The sequence below is a fragment of the Pollicipes pollicipes genome, unplaced genomic scaffold (assembly GCF_011947565.3).
Source record: "Pollicipes pollicipes isolate AB1234 unplaced genomic scaffold, Ppol_2.1 Scaffold_4002;HRSCAF=4701_pilon_pilon_pilon, whole genome shotgun sequence".
Taxonomy (NCBI): Eukaryota; Metazoa; Arthropoda; class Thecostraca; order Pollicipedomorpha; family Pollicipedidae; genus Pollicipes; species Pollicipes pollicipes.
The window spans coordinates 41880036-41903014 of record NW_023596420.1 but is presented as its reverse complement, the minus strand read 5'-3'; the positions used below and the strand labels follow the sequence as shown (position 1 = coordinate 41903014).

Here is a 22979-nt window from a genome sequence, read left to right as displayed (position 1 = left end):
ACAGCAGAGCGCACGCGGAGAAAAGCCACAGGCGGGCTGGTCAGGGTAAGTCACGGCCTTAGCCCATGAAACAGATTACTGAAGGCGCGGTTTTAACATTCAAGCCAGCTGTTCATACTGTTCACGCAGTGGCACCTGCTGATTCCGCGCCAACGTCTGATGAATTGGAGAGTAATGAGTTGTCCCGTTAGCCAATTAGCATGAACCAATGTCAGCCTGACGGGCCGTGCCTAGAACACGCTCCGGCATCTCCAACTCAGATTTACCAATCGTCATAAGCTGTCGAGATGTTTGAGGCATCCGACAGAAGAGGGCGGGGGGGGGGGGGGATCCGAGCCGTCTCATCCGACTGGCGAGCCGACTGGGGCTAGTGTCGGCCCCAGTCTGCCAGTCTGTGCCTGCCGCTGTCACCAGCTAAGCCCGGGCCGCTTGTGGAAGTCGCCGCGAGACGGAGCTGCGGATTCAGGCTCTGCCGTCGTGGAGTCGGCGGCCTGCGGCCTGCCCCGGGTCTCGCGGCCGCCCTGCTCTGACGTCGGCAGCCGGACGGGACACGGGCCGGACCGGGACCTGCTCCCGGAGGGCGCCAGCTGACGGCGGGTCAAACCCGGGCCGACAAGATGTCGACTGTGACGTCATCACAGGCCGACGCGCCCCACTCGTGTCCGCATCTGTCCGTCCGTCTTCCCAATGTCATCTACTACCACCCCGGCCAGCCTTTCTAGCGCACGGCAGGGCGGGACGGCGTGCCGTAACGCTTCACAACATGCTCCAGTCATACGCCAGAACCACTTCACTCTGATCCCCACCCAGTGGCGGCAGACGGCTCGTCAGCCACCACCCGGTGCCCCGAGCAGCGACCGCATCTGGCCCGTCACGCCCGGCCGCCGCCGGACGTCACGCTGTCAAACGCCGGCGCCACGACCCGGCCCGTGACCTGACGCGTCACTTTCGCCATCGGCCGGCCGCCAGCCAATCTGACGCGCGGCGGGGCGCGGCGCAGGTGCGCCGCGTCCGTCACGGGTGCGCCACGCGCCGCCGCCGCCGCCGACAGGCAGAGGTCAGCTAATGCGCGCCGGCCACTTTCTCCCGCTAAATGTTTACTAAGTGCTCTGACGTATCGGCCACGGCGCCCGCGGGCGGCGCCCGTAATCGGACGGCGAACAGTTTGCCGGACGAGGCGCGCCTGCATCACAGCGCCGGCCGGCCGGTCGTCACTGCCATCTGTCGGCGCGAGCGGGAAGCTCCGCGCCGGCAGCGGGCCGGGCAGGGCGCGACCGAGCCACTCGCCGGATTAGCAGGACCGTTCGTGACCCAGGCCGGGCCGCTGATTTCCCCCGAGGGCTCGACGCGTCGCGGCCCGGGTCACGGAGGCTCCCGCAGGACGCTGAGTGGAGACGGGCGCGGCGCGGCGCACCCACCGACCACCCGGCCTCATCGGGGTTACACACCGGACGGCCGGCTAGAGCAGGTGATGACCCTCACCACGCACTGCCGGCGGACGGGTCCACGGCCAGGCGATACATAGTGTCCCATCGTGGAAACTGCCGGCAAGCTGAACCCTGCTGGCGTCCGAGGGTAAGCGGAACCCTCAGCCGGCCAGGGCAGCCCGGATGTAATCTCGGCACTGAATCGACGCCCGGCTCCCGCGTCCCGTCCCTGCTGTCCGGGGAGCGACGTGGCTGTCTGCCGGAGCTGCCAGCCCTGCGGCTCTCACGGCGTGCCAGCCAGCCAGCGGCGCGCCCACGCCCGCCTCTCGCCACGGAGGCCAGATCGGTGACCTCCGCTGGGAGCGCGTCGGTGGCCGCTAGTGCTGAAGCCTGTGTCTTGCTATGGGGCCGTCTCGTCTGGCCCTCTGACGTTTGTCTGGGCTCGCCGGGCTGACATGCTGCCTGCTCAGCTGACGGAGGAGCCGCCTCAGTGACTTCAAGTACAAACTACGGCCGGATTTGAGTCCGCTCCGGGTCTAGACCACTTTGCATGAGGACCGCAGACGTGGGTGTTCGCTACCCGAATTCAGTCTGCAGTCTGTTGAACTGAACACCAAAGTCCCGCACGCTCCTCCGCTGTCTGGAAAGTCTGTCCGACACATAACCTCTTCTGCCCGTCCTTCAGACGGCGGAGCGAGCCGCCCCTGCGCTGCTGCACCGCCCGTCGGCGCGGCTCTGAAACCGGAGCCGGGCCGGGGGCAGCGGCCTCTGCAGGGCTGGGTGGGGCGGCCCGCTCCAGCGGCCAGCCGCGAGCGCCATGTTCGGGCCGGCCGGCCGGCGCCGCGGCGCCGCGGCGCCGCAGCGCGCCGCGACCGCTCCCGGGCCGTGAACCTGGCCGCCGACCGCGCCCCATTCAGCGCCGCCGCCGCATCTCCATACGGCCGCATAAATGGCGCCGAAATAGCCGGCCTCGCGCCGCGCGCCGCAAACAAGCCGCGGGGGTCGGCCGCCGCCCGCCGGCGCGCCCGCTCGGCGGCCGTCGCCCTGCTCACGTCACCGGTCACGTGACGCGCGGCCGGTCACGCCGCGTCGGCGGCCGCTCGTCAATAACCGGAGCGAAGCGCTCTCGGCGGCGGCGCGGTAAATAGCGCGGCCGTATCTGATTGGCGGTGTCGCCCCCGTGCGGCGGCTAATCGACAGCTGATTGGTTGTGGCGTGGCGGCGACGGGCGGTCGCAGCCACGCTCCCGGCCGCCGTCACGGGGTCAGAGGTGCTTCCTCCACCTGTCCGTGCGCGGACACGGGTGTGCCGACCGGGATGGCGGCGATTCCGGAAACGAGAACATTCCGGAAAAGCTATTCTCATCATCTCCTAGGAACACGCACGCACAATAACGCAGCAATGAGACCTAATGAAAGGCAACGAGGACGAGCCCCCGGCTGGTAATCACATTAGCCTACGCACGCATGGTCACGTACTCTACGCCAGATGGGCGGCACGCGCCACACCGCGCCAGCATCAGCAGCGAACACCACGCCTCGTCCCCAAACACCGCACCGCCAGTGCTGCGCGCCGCCGCCCCGCCGACAGACGACGCCCTGCAGACGGCGCCGCGTGCGGGCGGCGGCCGGGACCGGCTCGCCTGGGCGCGGCAGTCGTCGGCGGCGACGACAGCGGCCGGCGGCGCCACTCGGCGGGGCTCGGCGGCACCCGTCGCCCCGTCAAGGCGCGTGACGGCCGCCCGCCGCGCCGGCAGCAGCGCGGAAGAGCCCAGTCCCACAGGCCGGCTGCTGGATTATTCATCGCGTCGGCCAGTCGTGACCGTTCCAGGAGGGGATGAGATTGGGCACTAAATATACACCAGCCGGCGGGAGATGTGGTCAACAAGGCCATCCGTAGCGCGGACGGCGACAGCGTGTTTACGAGACGACAGCCAGCAAAGGTCACCCGTCCCGCCACCATTTGTTGCCCGCATGCCGAGAGAGAACGCCTCAACACCCCACGACCGGAGCTGCACCTCGCGAGACGCTCGGGTCGGGGTGGCCGCGGTCCGTTAGTGGTCGCGGTCATGCCCTGCGGCGCTGTCAGCGATCCCAGCTGCGCCAGGTGTGATGTCCGTGACACACCAGCAGCATGACAGCGATGAGTCTAGCCTGGCGCAACGGCCTGGTCTACGAGGTAGTCTTTGATTGTTTATCGGTGTTTTACGGCGCGCCCACTGTCGAGGTCACGCCGCCGCGCCCGTGTGAGATAGCCTTTGTTAAGCCACTCACGACACCAGCGGGCTAGGATGGCCGCCATTGTGGCCGTGTCTGACGGTTTAATATGGTCGGCACCTGAGCCCAGTATGACCCGGGCAACGTGAGGCGTCGGCGACCCCGGCGGCGTTAGGCGTCCGCGATCTCGGCGGCGGGGCGGAGGGCGCCGATCAATCAGCGCGGCGGCACAGGTGAGTCAGAAGGGGACCGAGTCACCTGGGCGGCGGACGGGCGATCGATGCGCCGTCGCCGCCCTTCGGCCGGCCGTGTCCGCCCGGCGCCTGACTGACGGCGTGCCCTGCTGGCGCCCTAACGTGCGTGCAGTCCTGCGCCGACCGCAGCCGGGCCACAGCCCCGGTCACAGACTCCCGCCGGTCCCGCCGCCTCCGCAGGCCCGCCGGTCTCCGCCCGGAGACCGGCGGAGATCACCGATTGTGATCTCCGGAGACCGGAGATCACAACCGTCGTCTGACGGGCGGCGCGCACCTCACCGATGACCGTGCTCAGCCGGGCGCCACAGACGCCACCGCGGCCGTCCCACGGCGGCGGCGGCGGCTAACGAACGCACCACGCTGGCACAATCGGACCCGATCGGCACACACGAGCGGCGTGCTGGGCCGCCTGCTCCGCGGCGCTCTCCGCCTCCCCGCGGCGGCGGGTCGGCCGTGCCGGACGCGGCCGGCGCGGCCCGCGACGGCGCCGTAATTGGTGTCCGGCGGTCGGCGCGCCGACGCCATGAATAAGAACAATGCGGCGCGCCTGCCGCCGTGCGTACTGACGACCCGTACAAAGGCGACGGGACGGCGGACAGACGGGCGGAGCGAGCGAGCAGCGGCAGGAAGTCCGGCCGCTGCTCCCGGCTCGCGGTGGCTCGCTGCCCCCGACCGCGAGAGACGCAGACCCGCCGCCGCCCCAGCCCCCAGCGTGTCTCGGGCGATCCCGCAGCCCCGCAGCCACCGACCTTTCCGAGCGGAGTTTTACTACCCACGTTCCCTTCGTATCGACATGACCATGGCGTCCGCACGCTGTAAAACCGAGCAGTCAATGCGCCCTAAACCCCAAAATCCGACACTGACGTGACGTCCAATCACTTCCCAACACCATCAATGACACTCAGCTCTGCCTACCGCTGCGCACCACCGCGCCTCGATCTGCCGGGCTCCTGTGAGAGACCATGGCGGGAGGCTGAGCCGGCCAGGGCGCGCCGCATCTCAATTACGTCGGCCCTCGAGCGGCCGCCACGTCGCCGCTCCATTACGGGGCGACTATCACGCCGTTAGCGACGTCCATCTGGCCATTACCACGTCATCATCGTTATCACGTGGCGCCGCATCCTGCAGGCGGCAGGCGGGGCGCAGACGGACGCCGAGGCGTGATCTGGCGCATCGCCGCTGCCACAGGAGCAGGCGGCGCGCGATAGACGCGGCGGGCTGTCCGCGCCGTGAGGCGGGTTATCTACCAGGCGGTGGCCGGTGCTGGCCATACAGGCACGCGGCCGGCATGAGATGTGATGTTCTATCCTAACCTGACGCCTCGTACGCGCGGCGACCATGCTACAGCACACAGTTCGCGAGCTCCTGCGGCGCCTCGTCTGCGGCGCGGCATGTCCGCTCGTCTCGTCGCCCCGCTGACGGGATCAGATAGCCCGAGGACCGGCGGCCGGCGGTGGTATGTCACGACTGGCACGGGTCAATGGAGGCGACTCGGCCGCCCGGCCACCCGCCACTACACGAGCGCTCAGCCGCGCCGGCACCGCCGTCCTTGTCACAGCCAGCAGCGCGACAGCAGGACCGCCCACACGGCGCCGTCGTGTATTCCCGCATCATCAGCACAGCGTCAGGGCACCGCTGCCGGCGAAGGAGCGCCTGCGGCGACAACTGTGCGAGCTCGGGCCGCGCCCCCCGCTGACCGCCGCTGGCATCTGGCGACCTGCCGGCCGCCCGGCAGCTTGTGTCGCCGCTGGCCGCCGCGTACTGGCACTGGGTCAGTGCACAGCTCCGTGCAGCCGTGCAGGCCGACGTCACGGTCCGTCGCCGATCAGGAGCCGATCAGGGCCTGATCAGGAGTCAGCTCGCGGCCAGCACCGCAGCTGCAGCCGGCACGAGTCGGTCTTCTGCTCCCGAGGTTCAGTATTCCAGGTGCAGTTTGGCCGACGCTGCGTGGCGGCCGGCCGGAGCGGCGACCCGGCGGCGGCGCGGCCGGCTCCCCGTTCCGTCACTGTCCCCGCGACGGAGCAGCCCAGCGGCCGGACCGGCGCGCCGCGGCGCCGCTGCGGCCGGACGGGCCCGGCGGCAGCGTCGCCGCGCCGGACAATGTCCACCACCGTGGCAGGTCTCTCCGCCGAGACGGATCGCCGCCGGTGCCGCGTTGCCGCCGGCGCGGCGGCGGGCGGAGAGCCGGGACTCTCGGAGCCGGCGGTGCAGCGCGCACCGGGCGGCCGCCGGCCCGACGCGGGACAGGGCGTGACGCTGGTGGGAGCCGGCGGATCAGCACGGACGCGGGGATGGCGCTGACCAGGTCTGCGTGCGCCGGCCGTGAGGTTGTTTGCCTCCGTCGACGCCGGTCGTCGCCGGCCACGGGCTCTGCCGGACGCAGGCAGGCGGGCGGTTGATGGCCAGACGGCCTGGGGTCGAGCGGCCGTGCTGACTGACCTACTCTGGCCGCGCCGGCCGAAAACAACGGGGGGCCATCTGGGCGGCAATCACCGCCGGCCGATCCCGACCAGACACCGGGCACACGTGACCGCCTCGTCTCCCCTCCCCTAACCCAGCGGCACCGCCGCGCCACTGGGGCCACAGACGCTTCCATGTGAGCGCCACCTCCACGGTCAGTCCCGTGGAGTACAGTCCCGGCGGCGACGGTACAGTCCCGGCGGTCCCAGCTTCTCCAATGGTTCTCAGCCCTGGGTTCTCTGTATTTGAGCCCAGATGGATGCGGTCGAGTGCAGCCCACAACCACCACATCCGCGCGCTGGAGGACAACGATAGAGCCAGACGCGAAGGGATGCGCACCAGCCTGTCACATTTGCCAACACTGCCTCCCACAGAGGACGGCGCCCGGTCAACAACTGCAGCCCCGCCGCCCGACCAGTCGACACCGGCTACAGCTTCAGCGGCCACCTGGAAGGAGCGGCGGCGCGAAAAACCGCCCGTCCACCGGCGGAAAGCACAAACTTCAATGACGATCGATGTTCCAATCCCGCGCACCCGGCGCGCCAAATCTCCTTCGGAGATACGGCGCGCCAGATCCCACTCGGAGATACGGCGCACCAGCCGCCGAATCGGGACAGGCACGGCACGCTAACGGCCTCTGCCCCGGCGCGAATTACCGCCCATCCGCACAATATCCGGATATAATGGTACCAAGAGGTGCCGGCAGCGCCGCAGACCACGCTCGTAACTGCTCCCAGAATGGTGCGCGGAACGTCACGCGACGCTTCAACCCCGATCAGGAGTGGCGACCCCACGCGTGCCCGGGCACCGGAGAACCCGAGGCGGCTGGCTCACGGACCGCGGTCCAGCTCGCAGGGAGCGGCTCTGACCAGCGCGGCTGGCCGCTGGCGCCGTCTGTTTTTCTCGGGATCAGCCGACGCGGCGCACGCGGCGGCCGAAAAACCGCCGGCCGTCGTCAGCCCGGCGCCGTGAGGCTTCCGACGAGGCTGCGGCAGCGTGTGTCGACGCGACGCGAGGACGGGCAGCACACGTCGCCGGCGAGACGGCTTCTCCGGTAGCGTGCCAACATCCGGTCAGCCAGTACGGAAGGCTCCCACTCGGCGACGATCGTCGGCGTCGCACTGACCGGCGCACTCAGCCCGCGGCAGCACGCGCGAGAGAGACCAGACAAGGCCGAGGAGCGCGAGCGGCGGTCGCGCCACTCGCGGAGCCCGGGACAGCGGCGCTGCCCTGCCGCTGGACAGGACGGGTCGTGCCCACCGACAGCGGCGACCGGTCGGCGCCGCTCGTTAACAGGCCATGCTGCGGTCACGGCGCGGGCCGGCGCCCGACTGCGGACAAGGCCCCCATGAGGCCGATACCATCTCGGCGCGGCACCCCAACCAGCCAGCGGCGCGGCGACCCGCCCAATTAACGCCCTCCCGGCTGCTGCAACACGAGACGCGCCGCCGTCCGGAATATCAAGCAGGCGGCGCGGTCACCTTCGCGGGCGCGGCGCCGTCCGCAGAGACATCTCGCGGAAGAGCCAGCCACCGCTAAGGCCATCAACGCCCACGAGATGTCAGTGCTGCCCCGTGCACGGCGGCAGCGCCTGCAGACGTTGCGTGTTTGCACGGCTCACGGGCGTTCCCCGAACCGGCCCGGCAATACTGGGAGAGCCGGCGACTCACCTCGAGGCTGTCATCGAGCGGCTCCAGGTTCTCCTCCAGCGGCAGCTCCGGCAGGCACGAGTACTTGCGGTCGTAGATGCACTTGTGCAGCTGCGAGTCGAGCAGCCGCAGGTTGTCATAGCTGCGGCGCAGCACCCACGAGCGGCCGAACGACGTCACCTGGAGGGAGAGGTAGCTGGCCGCCTCCTCGTCCGACGCGTGCGACACACCGACTTGAGCTCCTCGTCGTACAGCTGCACCTGTATGACGGGCGCGCCGTCAGACCAACAGACGCGCTGCCGCACATCCAGCGGGTGGGAGGCTCGCGCGGCTGCACCTGTTGTAGAGAGGATAGAGAGGAGCACGACCGCCTTTGAGTGGTCGCGCCCCGCGTGCTACCTGCCTACAGAACGCCATGAGGCCTGCGGCACGGGGCGAGCCCATACGGCTGGTCTCGGAAGGACGAGGAAGGGAGGGAGCAGACGAGGCCTGACGAGGCGGACATGACTGGACCGGGTCGAAAACGGCGTAAGGCGACGGCGACGCAGGATACGTGTACGTTCCCTCGGCTCTGTGTACTTGCCACGGTACCGTCTTCAAATTGTCAACTTCGATACATTAATATGTGGTAAGCTATTGTGCATGTCGACTGGTGACCAACTCTGACAATGTACCTAAAAGACCAACACCTAGATGAGTACGACATCGTCGTCGCCGTCATTGGGACTTAACGACGCACTCAGCTGCTAGGGCTATATGACGTCGCCTGCCTCTCATCCTGGCAGGAAGGGCGGGCACCGCGGGGATTCGAACCTCGTACCTCTGGTTTCCTGGACGCGCAGTGGTTAAGGACGACTTAGCGTTAACTCAGCTTAGCGACTCAGACGCGCTACGCAGACGCGTTAACCACTACACTACTGGCACCGTACGACATAGAATGACATTGTACATAGGTAGGCGGGTGAGATGTTTGGACGACGCTGTGCGTAGAAATCCCGCGGCGCACGAACCACACGGTACACAAAAAAGGTGGGCGGGGCAGGTTATTAATAGTCACACCTTCTTTAGATAGCCTACTGAAGAAATCTGTACAGATTATTTGTCAAATGGGACAAAAGGGGGGGGGGGGGCAAGAAAGAATTTGTATAAGCCTAAACCTCAGAGCAAGAGCCACACATCTCAAGACAAGCGAAAGACAACCGCTAGATCATGTCGCGGCACCCAACTCTGCGACGACGCAGGTCATTCCCGACGACGCGGGTTGCGCGACGACGCAGGTCATGCAGACCGCGACCTAACCAGCTCCCACAATCAATGCCTCTGGATCATCTAACCACACTGGGGACCTCAGCGATGACGAACCCTACAATCACACATGACACAAGAACAACCAAAATACTAACAACATAATTTCGGTCATCACTTGCTCCCATCTTCCATTACAACGACAGCAAAACTCGCAACATACTTTCGGTCATTTGTCTTTATCTATCTTCAGTTAAACTGAGAGCCCGTTAGGCTCTCGATCACGAGACCTGTCGCGCTGGCGGCTGCCACGCGCTCAACTGCACAACGGCGGCGGCGGCGGCCGCATCACTGACCAGAAGCGGACCCAGCTCGACGACCTCGTAGTGGAAGTGGGCGCACTCCTCCAGCTTGGGGAAGCGCGGTTCGCCGACCGGAGGCCGCGTGCCGGTCAGGTGCTGGATCCGGATGCTGCCGCGGGACGTCTCCATGTCCGACGACAGGCACAGCCCGCTCTGCGAACGGGGACACGGTGAGGCGGCGTCCGCAGCGGACGCGGGTGGGCGGCAGCGCGACTCTCTGCTGCGAGCGGCGTGCACAGCGAGAACCGCCCGCATGGTCAGCACATGGCTGGGCTTCGCGCCGATCAGCGCCAGCAACGGCCGAACACGTGACTTGAGACCGTCCACATGCAAGGCGGCAACAATGGTGCAGAGTGTCGTCCTCGCAGCAGCGCGTCTCAACGTTTCACGGCAGATAACACGTTTGAGACACAAACGACACCTTCGCCCCGCTCCACCCCCTTCACCCACATCACACCGACGCCGTCCCTCTGCGGCCGGCGGCCGGCGCGGCGGCAGCAGAGGCCGTGGAGGGCGGCGGAGCACCGCTCCCGCCCTGACCAGCCACCCTCGTCGCCGGAGCAGGCGGCAGATGACCGACGCCCGCGCCCACTGTATCCATCACACGTGAGCGATCGTCTTCTTGTGCGGGGGCTGATGACCCGCTCTTCCGCCGTAAGCGTGGGGGTCGACGACAGATGTGGGGGGAGAGAACACTCCTCGCTAGTGGATAGATGAATATATTGTGGAAAGACGGGACAAAAAAAAAAACAAGAACAACGGTCCTAGCCTCCAGCCTCGTCTCTCGCTTCCCGTTCCTCCCATTCAACGCGAATTACCAATTCGCCTGCTATCAACAACCCGACAGACGCATCACAATCTCCCGTATCAGCCGCCTACTCTCTACCCTGCATCTCCATATCCATCTCCATCTCCATCTCCATCTCCACCTCCACCCCCACCCACCCACCCTCCCCCGCTCTTCTCCGCCCTCCGGGATCGTGTCATCTCGGCGATTAGCGTCAGCCCTGTCCGTCACCGCCTCGTTAGCGCAACACGAGCGACCGCCGCTTCCCCGTGCCAGCCGGGTCAGCCGCCGCCGCCGCCGCCGCCGCCGGAGCGTGCCGCCAGGCCCGGTCCGGCCGACGACCAAGACCGGCCCCGCACGGCACCGCCCGCTCGGCGCTCGGCTGCCCTCCCACCTCTCTCCGTCTCCTTCTCTCTCCCTGTCCCAACCCACCCCGGCGGCGGTTCCGCACGGCACAGCAACTCTGCCGCTCGATTTCGGGTCCCCCTCCCCAGCCGCCGCCTGCCCCCGGGCCGGGAGGCAGACACCGTCGGGAGATGTGAGCGGGCGAACCGACGCCGAATCAGTCGCCGTTACCGCGATACCCGGCGCGGAGATGGGTCGGCACGGAGACAAGCCGTTTGTCTGCGCTTCTGACGGACTTGCAGACGGCGGCCACATCAGCAGGCTAGGGATGTGCCGCGTAGGAAAGACAGCGGCGGGGACGCGACCGGAAACGAGGCTGAATGAAAAATGACGGCCTCTGGGCGACCGTGCCTCCAGACGAAATATCTGAGCTGGGAACACGACTTAAGCGGACGGACTGGGCAAAACATCCCTCTTGGACTAGCGTTTGGGCAATGATATGCCACGCAGGCTTTCTCCCGCATCGGGGACCAACCAAGCACGTCGCCAAACACGTGCGTGCCGTTTCAAACATCATCCTGCGCGTGAGTCGAGCCCCGCCAGCCGCGGACGCCTTTTCCCTCCCCAGGTGCCAATGTCATTGCCCAGCGCCGGCCCTGCGGTGCCCCGACCCGGTCGATAGCAAACGGGCCCTGTGGCGCCAGCCAGCGCTACAGTGCAACGGCGCCCGCGCCGCCGAGGCCGCCCGGTGTCATCAGCACCGCTCCGGCGGGCGGGGCCGCCGCCAGATGGCACCACAGTCGGGCGGCGGCGCACCTGGGGACCGACACGAGGGGGGGGGGGGGAGAGGTGCGGAAAAGTCTTGCCCTAGTCTTTTCTTCGAAAGCAGAAAAGACTAGGGCAAGACCCCGACTAAGATGACGAGGATGTATTTCAGCCTAGAATGATCTCGCGAGTCCGGACTGCGGGAGGGAGCGAAGCACTAGAAGAAGGCGAAGTGGAACAGGTCACTCTGAGAAACAGGAGAAGGCGGTGCGGAAGTGGAGCGGAAGAGGAACGAGAGATAGGCGGAGCAGATAACTTTCAACACTCAGGACGCCAGCAGCTGGCCACAACAGCCAGCACTTCGGCACCGGCCTGGCAGCGTCCAGTCTGACTTAGTCAGCCGTCTGAACTCACAGCCAAGTTTGCCAGGCCGCAGCTGGGAGCGGCTCTTTTGTGGCCGACTTGGCTTTTGCCGCCGGCCGCTGGCTTAGGCGCCTGGATAAGCACTGGAGCGCAATCGTGCATGCCTCGGGCAGCTGTCGGTAATTCCGGCCCGCCCGCGAATTCCTTCCGCTCATGTAACTAAGCCCCTGCACACCATTACGTCCAACGCGCGGACCAAACAAAACACCGGCGAGCCAACGCTTAGATCCAGGCAGCGTCCGATCCGCCCAACGAACCCACCAAAAACAGCGCTCACTCCCGCTCCGGTGGAACTCCGCCCGCGCCGACGGGCCGGCGGGCGCCCCACGCACGAGACCACCCGGCGGAGGATCTTCCTGCAGCGTGTCACCAACGCCCCCGGCCGCCACCTGGGCGGTGCGGCCGTCGCCGGCGCGCGCGCGAGAGCACGCGTGACAAACGAGCGGACGTGCCTCACCCGTCGAGAACAGGTGTCGGCCGCGACGCGCGAGGGCTGCTGGCCCAGAGGCGGGGGCGGGGGCGGGCCTCACGCACCGGCCGCCGGGCCCGTGCGTGAGCTTCCGAGCGGGACGCTGACACCCGAGCAGGCCGGCCGGGCGCTGCAAGGAGGCGCTCAATACCCGGGAGGGACGGTGCAGCGCGCTGAAGGACGGCGCCGGCCGCGGATAACAGCCGGGCTCCTGTCTCCGCCCTCTGACTGATGGAGGGACCAGCCCGCCGCACGGACGACGCGGGAAGGGCGCTCGGGGCAGGTGCGTGTGGGTGTGCCTGGCACGCATACTAAGATTCGGGGATGCCAGAGCGTGAACGTCACGTAGTTCGCCAAGTTTCGGTGCGAGTCGTGCCGGTTTCTCAAACTGGGCAGTATATTCCGCTATATCCTACCGTCGTGTTACGTGTATGGCTGTGCAATGCCATGCGAGATATCCGCATCCCACTTTCACAGACGAGGCGGAGACACCCCACTCACCACATGCCTTACGCACGCTATGGGTTTCCCCCAGTTCCGGTCTGCTCAACGTGCGAGAGATGTGGTTGGAGCCATCACCGACCATAGCCAGCATGGCTGTCTTAGGGCGCGCAGCCGCAGTGGCTATGCTGCGCCCATATGGACGCTCTAGATACACTAGCGTCCAGATGGGTGCTAGTGTATCTAGAGCGGCACTCCATCAGGCACTGCTTCCCTTCCGTGGCCTGCGGACGACAGCGCGTCTCGTCCTCTTGACAGAGCCGTGACACAGAGGCTGTCGGCACGCATGCTGGCAGACAGACACGGCTGTCTGCCGGTTGGCCTACTGAAGATCCTCACATCGCGAGGGAGATCCTCAGCCCGCGCTGCACGCCCTCACAGACTTGGCCGCGCGAAACACCGGCACCAAACCCCTCAACCTATAACCGAGTTGGCTAACTACTAAAATGGATGCTCACTCGTCCAAACGTGCCTACAGCTGAGCAGAGGTCACCGCCTCAAAGCTGGACCGAAGGTCCACGTCACACTCACAAAGAAGGCCCGGCGGCATCAGAGGCCGGCGGAGCGGCGCCGCCGCGCTCGTCGCCCTCTGGCGGACACCGAGCCGCCTCCCGTACCTGGCAGACGGGCAGCACCGCCGGCTTGCAGCCGCAGAACACGCCCAGCGGTATGAAGGAGCACATCAGGCTGTCGGCGATCTCCCAGAGGCCGAGGGCCATGTCGCGGGGCCGGCGCCGCACCGGATTCATCGACACCGACTCACGCCGACGCCACCTGACCTCCTTGGGGGTCAGCGCGGCGGCGGAGGGCCGGCCGCGGACGCGAGGTCACCGCCCGGGGCGGGGTCATGACTACCGCGGCGCAGGAGGCCGACCGTATGGTGCCGCGGCCCCGAGGGCGGCGGCGCACGCCGGCCGAAGATCGAGCAACACGCGAGAGACGTTCGCGGCCGCACAACAGGAGCTGTACACCTCCACGCGCACTGCCCGGTCCCCGCACACGCGCGCGGCCCACCCGTCACGTTCGCACAGCGGGGTCCCAGCGCACCCTCGCCGAGGGGGCCGTGCTGGCCCGGGTGACCCGGCGCGCCGGAGGGCAGCGGGTGGCCGTGCGGGCGCCGACGCCCGATCTGGGTTACTGAGAGCAGCAGCGACGCCGCCGCCGCCGGCGGCCGGCCGGCAATTGATCGTCGGAGTCGACAGCGGCGCCGACGGCGGCCGGCACTGCAGCGTGTGTACCGCCCGCCCCCGGGAGCGGCGCCGCTCACCGACAGCCGGCACTGTACGCTGGTCGCGGTGACAGTGCCGCACACTGACCAACGATGCAGTGACCGCGGGTCGACCGACGAGCGGTGTGTACAGTACAGTGAGCCCTGACCGGAAGACCGCACGGCTCACTAGCCGGGCGCCCGTGGAGGTTCGCTGGCCGGGGTCTGTGCGGTAGTGACCGGCGGTCTCTGTGACGCCCCACCAGCGGACCACACACCGATCGGCGGGACGGGGGTGAGGGCGGGGCGCAATGCACACCGTCTGCGCCCGACAGCTGATCACGCGCGCGCTGCTTCCAACGCGACAGCTGATGACGTGTGCGCTGCTTCCGTACCGTTTGCAAAGTACGGCGGCAGGCCAGTCTGTCAGGCACCGACGACAGCGCTCCCCTGCCGTTTCCGGCTCCAGGGAGATCGCGGTTCCATCGGTTCTCAGGCGAGAGCGAAGGAGAGAGCGTCTACCTCAACCTAGTCGCAATCTCGGCAGCGGTGGTGGTGACGGCTCATGCGTCGAGTGGACGGCGCAGGTGAAGAAGCGCACGGGCAGAGCCGGCTCTGGTGTAAGCGCGGTCCGCTTGCTGGGACAAGTGGAGCCATGTCCACTTTATTCGTCACCAGCGTTAGCGCGCGACTGTAGGGTAAGTATGGTACGCAATCCACTTTTCTTGCCACTTCCTGATGTCTTTGCGAAGTTATTGTGTAACAATGGGAGCACTACACGAAAAACATTTACTTCAAGCCCACCGCCTTCTTTGTTCGCGACAAATCCAACCCGACGCATGACTGCGCGCCTCTGGAGAAAGCAGGAGAGCCATTACAAACAACGCCAGGGTCCTCGCAATAATTCCCTGCCGCTCATCGCGTACTCGCAATAAATTCGGGGCGAGCGGCAGGTCATTCTGGCAGGCGCTGGGACGACGCACGTCATCCGGGCGGCTCGGATCGAGGCCGTGTCGTCATCAGGGCCCGTCTGCAGGACCGCTCAGCTCGGGCGGCGGCCGGCGCGGAGACGGCCTCCGCCTTCCGTCCGGCGGTGCAGGAGGAGTGCGTGCCGCCAGACGGGCCGCGTCACGGCCGGCCGTGGCCGCCGCCAAAGAAAACCGGCGCGCGTATCGGACCGGGCGCGCGTATCGGACCGCGCGCAGCGATCGCGGCCACCTGGGCCCGCTGCCAGGGGGACCGGGGCCGGAGGACCGGCTGGACAGGCAGACAGGACTGCGGAGGGCGCCGGACAGGGAGAGAGGCGCCCTCTGCCGACGACGCCGGACCGGAGGGCCGGGCCGCACAAGAACAGGGTCCCCTACCGGAGACGCTGGCGCCGCGGACGCCCCGCTCGCGCAGGGGGAGCGTTCGCCGGACAGGGACGTTGAAGCCCCCCACCATTCTGGTCTCATCAGAGCGACGGTCCGCGCACGTTGTCCACAGCCAGTGGAATCGACACAAATTGGTGCAGTATAGCACCCAACGAGTTCTCAATGCAATATGCGGCTATTTGAACATAAACAAGATACTGCGCCACACCATAACGCAACGCGGTTGCACAAAACTGACTTCAACGCTGATGGCATATTTTGCGCACGTATCCCTGGCAAATGTGCTAGATGAGTTCATAGGTATCTGAATGGGATTTTCCAACAATGTCAGCGTACTGTAAACTGAGATTAAGATCTTCAGGCTACCTAGAAACTACCGTGTTTTTTTTACAACCGCACCAACTTCGCAGAAGCGCGCGAGCCGACAGTTACGACCAGGGTCGTACGCGCGTAGTAGTCCCCAGGGGCACGTGTGCCCGCATCCAATGTATTCATATGCCTTGCTACGTGTGCATGTGTGTGATGCATGTTGACAATTAAAAATTCGAGGTAAATCAGTAAAAATAAACAAATCGAGAACAGATGACGATGATGTACGTCATGCGATGAGCTTCGCGCACCTGCGACGAGCTAACCTGGGATTGTAGTGAAACCTTCTAAGTCGCCCCCCCCCCCCGCCGTGAATCCCTGCGTACGCCCCTGGTTGTGACGGCACGTGACTGCACACACAGAATCGCCTCAGACTGTCATTCTATAGCACATGGAGTACCTCCATGACCCACTTCGGCTTGCTTAATGATCTGCTTCGCACTACCCTTGCATCGCTGCTCCTCGTGCCGTCTTCGCTTCCTTTCTGCGTCGCTCACCTGCGAGACGTATTTGGGGTCGATGTCGGACAGTTCGCGGGCCCGCCGGCAGAGGGGAGTGGCGGCGCCCGACGGCGGAGAAGCCGACATTGAGGGCGTGCCGCCGCTGCCGAACGCCGCCTGAGACCTGCAGCGGGCGCGAGCGGGTCAGGACATCAATCGTCGGCCCCGCACGGCGCGGGGTCGCCGCGATGATGGACACAGTCAACACCTCGCGGCGGCGAGTACGCATCACAAAATCATCGCAAACGCCGCGAATGCGAACACAGAAATACAACAGCACAACAGACAGTAAACACAGCACGCATCCGGATACCGGACGAGAATCACCTGATCATAGCGTAGGGCAAGCCCGCACATGGATCACATCGCACGGAGCACTCTTGCGCGACTGAGCAGGGCGGCCGATGCCCACACTGCCGCCGGCATCAGCGACTGGAGTCGGATGCCGTCGCCACAACAAACCGACCTCCGCCGCCCGCCCCACCGGCAAAAAACGTACAGGCGCACAGCTGGTCGGCATGTCCGGATGTGACAAAGTCGGCCGCTATTATGTGAATCACGCCTAAAGACCCAGGGACAGACCGCCGGGTGCCAAAGGACAAAGGGTCGTTAAATGAGGGCCGACACGCCGTTGTGCTGGCTACAGCGCGTACTTAAGCCGAAGTATTCCCATCGCGCCGGAGAAAAACTGCAAAAAAGCATCATCCATTCATCCATCGACTGCGTTTCGTAGCGCGTAGGCCCAGACACATGTAAAACCAATCGCATGAGATCGTCAACAAAACGAACATCAGCGTAATGTCCCCGAATCAAGTGAACAGTTCACGAGAGCTTCTTTAAATGATCAGCAATACCTTGGCCAATGTCACACAGTGAACATAAACGGCAAGGCCTGGTAACCCGCCGCTCCATGGTTGGCGGCTTACGTCCGACGGTCACTGCCCGCTGGTTTCTCGAACAAGACACCGCATCACTTCCTGCCTTATCGCTCGAACCTCCCATAACGTACGGCAAGTTCAGTCGACTGCGCTCGGCATCAGTTTATGGACAGTCGCCAGCCAAGCCGCTAGGGCCACAGCGCCGCCACCACCCCCGGACAGAGCGGGGCGTGGGTGGTCAGCACAGCCAGGGCGCCAGTTCATAAGGGTCCAAGGCCGACCCTCTCGCGACATCGGAGGTGCACCGCCCTCCAAAAACCAACGTCCGCCAATGTTTCAGACCTGGGGTCCACCAACTTGTGCCGGTTGGCGACCGCGGGGCGCCGCGACGCCGCGTTTGACCGCAGGAAGGGCGGCAGGGCGGCGGTGCATCCTGACCCTCTCCCCCCCCCCCCCCCGCCCCTGCCCAAGTATGACGCTGGTCTGGCTACGCCGTGGCAATGGAGATGTCGCTGCCACTTGAGGTCAGAACCCGGAAATGACGTCAGTGAACCGGACGTGACGTCACCTGCCCGGGGAGACGCGCGTCTGCCGTGACGAAACAACAGAAAGATCGCGCAACACATCGTCGCTAAAACGAAATCACAAGGCGACGCCTTGGTCGCAGAAGCAAACGCCCGGAAATCGACAGTCGCTGGGGCTATGACAAAACTTAACCGCATGACCGTCACTGTGATGCGCATTCCAAACATGAATCATTCCCGGGGAGATGTCAGCTTTCGGCCGGCGTCGAAGCCGATAATGTTCCATTCGAAGCTGATAATGTTGATAATGTTCCGTCGAAGCTGATAATGCTCCGCGATGCATTCGGCGGCCGTAACACAACTCACTCAACCCGGTAACATCCAAGCCCGATCCTCACATTAGACTGATCCTCACTTTAGACTGAATTCCCAAGTTCAGGCACAAAGACTGAACTTGGGGCTTCGTCAGCTCCACGGTAGGAGAGCTTACAGGGCCCTCCCCCTTACTTACGGAGCCCCCCCCCCCCCCGCCCAGACAATCCGACGGCCTAGGTTTCCGCCTGGGTACGTCGGATGAAAATAGATTCGTCTCAGCGGTGCTTTCACGATGCAATGTCGTAAAAGTGGACCACGTAATCTCCTTGAGCTAAGAATATTACGGTGTCTGTACATTACAGCGTTATTTGAGACAATGGACATTGAACCAAATGGACGAAGGGGTCATAACTAGCTGCCAGTGTGCACCATGAAATGGCAGAAAACGGAATGGAACGGAAAAGTTTCTCATGACATCGGTCTGGCAAGGCCCCGCCTGAGGCGTTACCGCACCACGCTTGCCGTCAGGCCCGTGACAGACCTAGACCCACACATGCCTGGAGCTCATCCGACAAAGACAGAGCCCGAACGCCTTCTCCCCGAAGGGCACGCGCCCCATTCACAAGCGTCTCGCTCCGCCGCCTACCCCGAACGGCACGGTCGGGACTTGGCAGCCAGCCTGCGTCCCGGTGTCGCCCCCCCCCCACGCCAGCTCCCGCCTCTCGCAGTGGGTGAGCCCCCACTTACTGTCCTCGCTCCTGCCAGCGGGCCTGGCCAGCGCATCCGAGACTTGGCGACGAAGCCGAGCCCCATCCGTGCAGTCTCCTGCACTGGGTCAGCCCGCATTCATGACCGCCCCTCCCCCCTCCCCGCCCGCGCGGGGCTGGGCGGCGTGCCCGAGACATTGGCGCCCGCCAGGGGTCTGATCCCATTACCGGCGCCACGCCCGGTCCACGAGCCGCCAGCGGACGACATGAGCGCGCACAGGCCTCCAGTGCGGTCATGGAATCGATCCCACCCGGAACAAATCCGGCGGCGGGACCGCCGCGCCACCTGCGGCGGCCGCGCCCGTACTGACAGTGCCGCCGGCGCCGATGGATGGCGCTGGCGGCGGGCCGCGCCCGGCCGGCCGGGTACCGTTTTAACCGACTCACGCGGCCGTGAATCAGGCAAATACGAAAACAATGCCGTAAATCAGCAGCCGCGGCGCGCGCGTAACTCACGGCTGGTTGGGCAGCATGCGTGAGCGTGCGCGGCGCGGAGGAGCGGACGAGGCCGGGCGGCGCGGCGGCGGCAAGCGCGCGGACCGGGCAGGGCCGGGCCCGGCCGACTTCTGGGCGTACAACGTGGCGACGCGAACGTCTCCCCACATTCCTGACGGCTGGAGTTGCCGGACTACTTATCCGTTTGGCCACACTCGTGCCCAGCCTCGCGTGACCGGTCTGGCTAGCCTCACTCGCGGCATAATCAAGCCTACACCCGTCTGGTCTCGTTCTGACGGCCGAACTTCAAAGCTGAACAGCATTAGCTGCTCCTCCACGCAGCCGTTTACCATTCAACGTCTGGACGGCTCAGCACCACCGGTGTCAGGCGATATGTACACGTGCACGCGAGGCACCACATGTGCCTCCAAACAAGTCAGCAGCCTGACGATTTCTACAGCAAAATATCTAATCAACAGCAGCAAACGTACATCACGGGCCGGTGTTCAGCCGATCGCCGGCAAACGCGGCCCCGTCGCCGGCACGGCCGGCGGCAGCTCTGCGGGCCGGCGCCGGCCGGGCGGCGCCGCCGGCGCGTCTGCCGTGGCGCCGGTGCGACTCCCCGACGGGACGCGTGGGCCGGCACTCTCGAGCGCCGCCACCGCGCCCCGGCGGCCGACCGCCCCGGTCACCGGCACTGCCCACCGGACGCTCCGCTGCGCCGGCGGGCAGCCGACACGGCGCGCCACTCCCGGTTAAGTGCGCTCGGCGGCCGCGATAAGTGCCCCACGCATCAAGACGACAAATAGCTACGATCGGCATTTTTGAAACCCGGCCGGGCGTTCGTGTTTTTGTCGTCAGAAGTGAGCTGTTGAAGAGCGACGGTCCGCTCGCCGGATCCGCAGGCGTTGCTCGGGTCCCAGCGCAGTGACGACATCGCACCACCTGGCGGCCGGTGACGCGTAGGCGAAGCCCCGCGCGCGCGCCGCCAGGCCCTGGTCAGCGCTCGCGGGCGCCGCCGTTGTCGCCTGCCTTCTCCTGCGCGGCCCGGCGCGGCCGAGGCCGAGCCTGTCCAGCGTCATTGAGGGTAATGTGAGTGTGACTCACCCACTTGGTGGCTGGCGTGTCGCCCCTCCCGACGGCTGGTACGGGCCGACACACCGGCCGATCTGGAGAGGGCTGCTCCGAAGACGCTCGCGTCGCCCACTTCGGAAGGCTTTCAGGCGAATTACGCCAGGCCTTTGAAGTAGGCTACTTACTAGCTTTGATGCCAACGCTCTATCTCCCCCACCCCCCGCCGCCCGAACGTGTGCGATCCTGCGACACCCGAGTACATATGCGCATTGCCAGTCGTCCGCGACCCTCCCGACGACTACTTTATCACGTGCCACACAGCGACGCCGACAGCATCTTAAGTGCGCCGGAGACAGCAAGACAGCACAGTCCGACCGAAGCCATTTGCATGTAGGCGATCCTGGCGCCGGCCTCCTATCGCCGAGCCCCGACAACGCTACCTCGGACCGGCAGCCCACAGTCCAGCGCCGAGCGAGCGCGGCGTCCGACCGGCTCCAGCCGCACGGACTACAGCCCCGCGCAGCGACACATGACCGCATCGGGAGGTAGTCCGGCGCGTGCTCCAGACGCGGGCCGCCGCGGATAAGATCGCCCCGCCGGCACGCCGCACGTACAGCGGCCGGCTCAGCCCGGCCGCGCGCCTCGACGGCCAGCTGAGCCCCGCCGAGACGGAGCTCGGGGGGGGGGGGGGGGCCGCCGGGCCGCCCGGTGACGGCGCACAGCTGGCGGCGCCGGTCCGCTTTGAGCGCGTGGGAACCTGCGCGGCCGGGCGCGGCCGAGTCACGGAGGAGCGCTCGGAGTCGTCTGAGAGGTCGGCGGCGGCGTGACCCGGACCCAGACGTCACAGGGAAGTCGAGTCAGCGTCACGGGGAAGTTGTCCGGGTGACGTCATCACGGGTCACAGCACGGGTACCAGTGTCACAGTCACAGCTACCGGGTTGTAATAGCAAATCACAGCCATCGATCGCAATCACAAAACACAGGTACGATTCACTGTCACAAGTGGCATTCGTGAGGTGATCCACGAGTCATTCATCCCACATTAGAGTCGATCGCCACGCGTGAGACAGAGTCACAATCACCTCTCCCAGTCCTGAGTCACAGAGTCGAGTCGTGGCCAAGAGCCACAGTCCCAAGAGTGGGCCACCGCCCGCCGTCAGCGACTCCAGCAGACTCCTCGTCACCGGGCATGCCCCGCGCGCGCCGCTGCCGCGCTAACCCTCCCGCCGCCGCGGGCGAGTCCTCTCCCGCACGCCCGCCGCCGCAGCGAGTCCTCTCCCGCACGCCCGCCGCCGCGGCGGTCGTTCCGCACGTGCGGCCGCACACGGCCACGCAGCCGGGAGGGCAGCGGTCGGCGCGCGGTCCGGCCGCCGCGAGGGCTCGTCACGCGGCTGGTCAACACACCGACGTCACCAGCGGCGCGGTATCAGCGGCGGGACTCATGGACAGCGGCGGGCTGCCCATGAGTCACCCTCCGCTGGCGTGACACCCAGCGCTCGGCCACGCGACCTGTGACCCGATGACCTGGCACTGACCTGACATCGCGCAGGCTGACCAGGTGGCGCCGCTGCCGCCGTGCCGGCGTCGTTCGGTACGGGTTCTGAGACTTGGACCAGCTCGCCGGCGCCGACACAGACATCCCGCTGCAACAAACACCGCGTAAGCGGCCAGCCGGCACCACAGATCACCAGCGGACCGTGTGCAACACCGACATCACGACACTTCAGAGAATAACGCCGGCCGCTGAAGACCCTCTCCTCGCCACCTGCGCCAGCCATGCCCAGCTACCTGTGTGCCGGCTCGTTACGGAGTACTCTCCCCTGATGGAGGCCGACGGCGATTACCGAAAATCGCTACATTAATCATCGACCTGCGATCGACCGCGTAACCGTGTAACAATCGCGTAATCACACCGATGTCGGGAACACGAGCGCCCGACGCCCCGAGCCGCCGCGCCGGCTTTCCCCCCACCCCCACCCCGCTCGAGTACCGGCCAGGCAGCGGAACACGAGAAACAACTTGGCGCTGATCGGACGGGAAAGCCGGCCCGAACCGGCTCTGACGACGCGCTGAGGCGGAGATCGACCGGCCGGCGCAAACAACACGAGCGGCGCGGGCGCCAACGGTGCCGCCGCCACACCGCCAACGGCCAAACTTGGCAGCAAGGCGCCGAGCACCACGTGACAGAGCGATGTTTGACTGGCGGGTACCGGGTACCGGGCGGCGCCACGTGGAGAGATGTTGCGCGTTTGCTGAAATGATCGCTTGGTTTGCAAACTCGGGAACGTAGATGAATCTAGGTTGTAATGCTTTTTGTGATGAAGAAAGATGGAGCACAGCCAAATCTTCCTCGCGGCTATCAGTTGTTCCAACGACCATGAGACTACGGGTGCCCCAGGGAGCTTTTCCGAATCTACTGCAATGCTGCGCACTCCACGGAGAGCCCAAGGGTCCTATCATAAAGCTCGTTTCATCCAGAATCTTACATTTGCCCAAGCTCCCAGCTATATGAAAGAGGCACCGCCGTTCTGGCCACGGAGCGCACACAGTCTGACGCCGAACCACGTCCAATATGCCAGACGTCGCGAGACAAAGTGCTCATCGCCGTCGTCGTTCCAAAGTCTGCCTCTCCCA

The 22979-nt window shown here is 65.8% G+C and overlaps 1 pseudogene; it reads right to left on the bottom strand.

The window, feature by feature from the left end:
- LOC119094515 (rho GTPase-activating protein 32-like) overlaps positions 1 to 22979 on the bottom strand; it is a 101855-nt pseudogene that overhangs the window by 60604 nt on the left and 18272 nt on the right.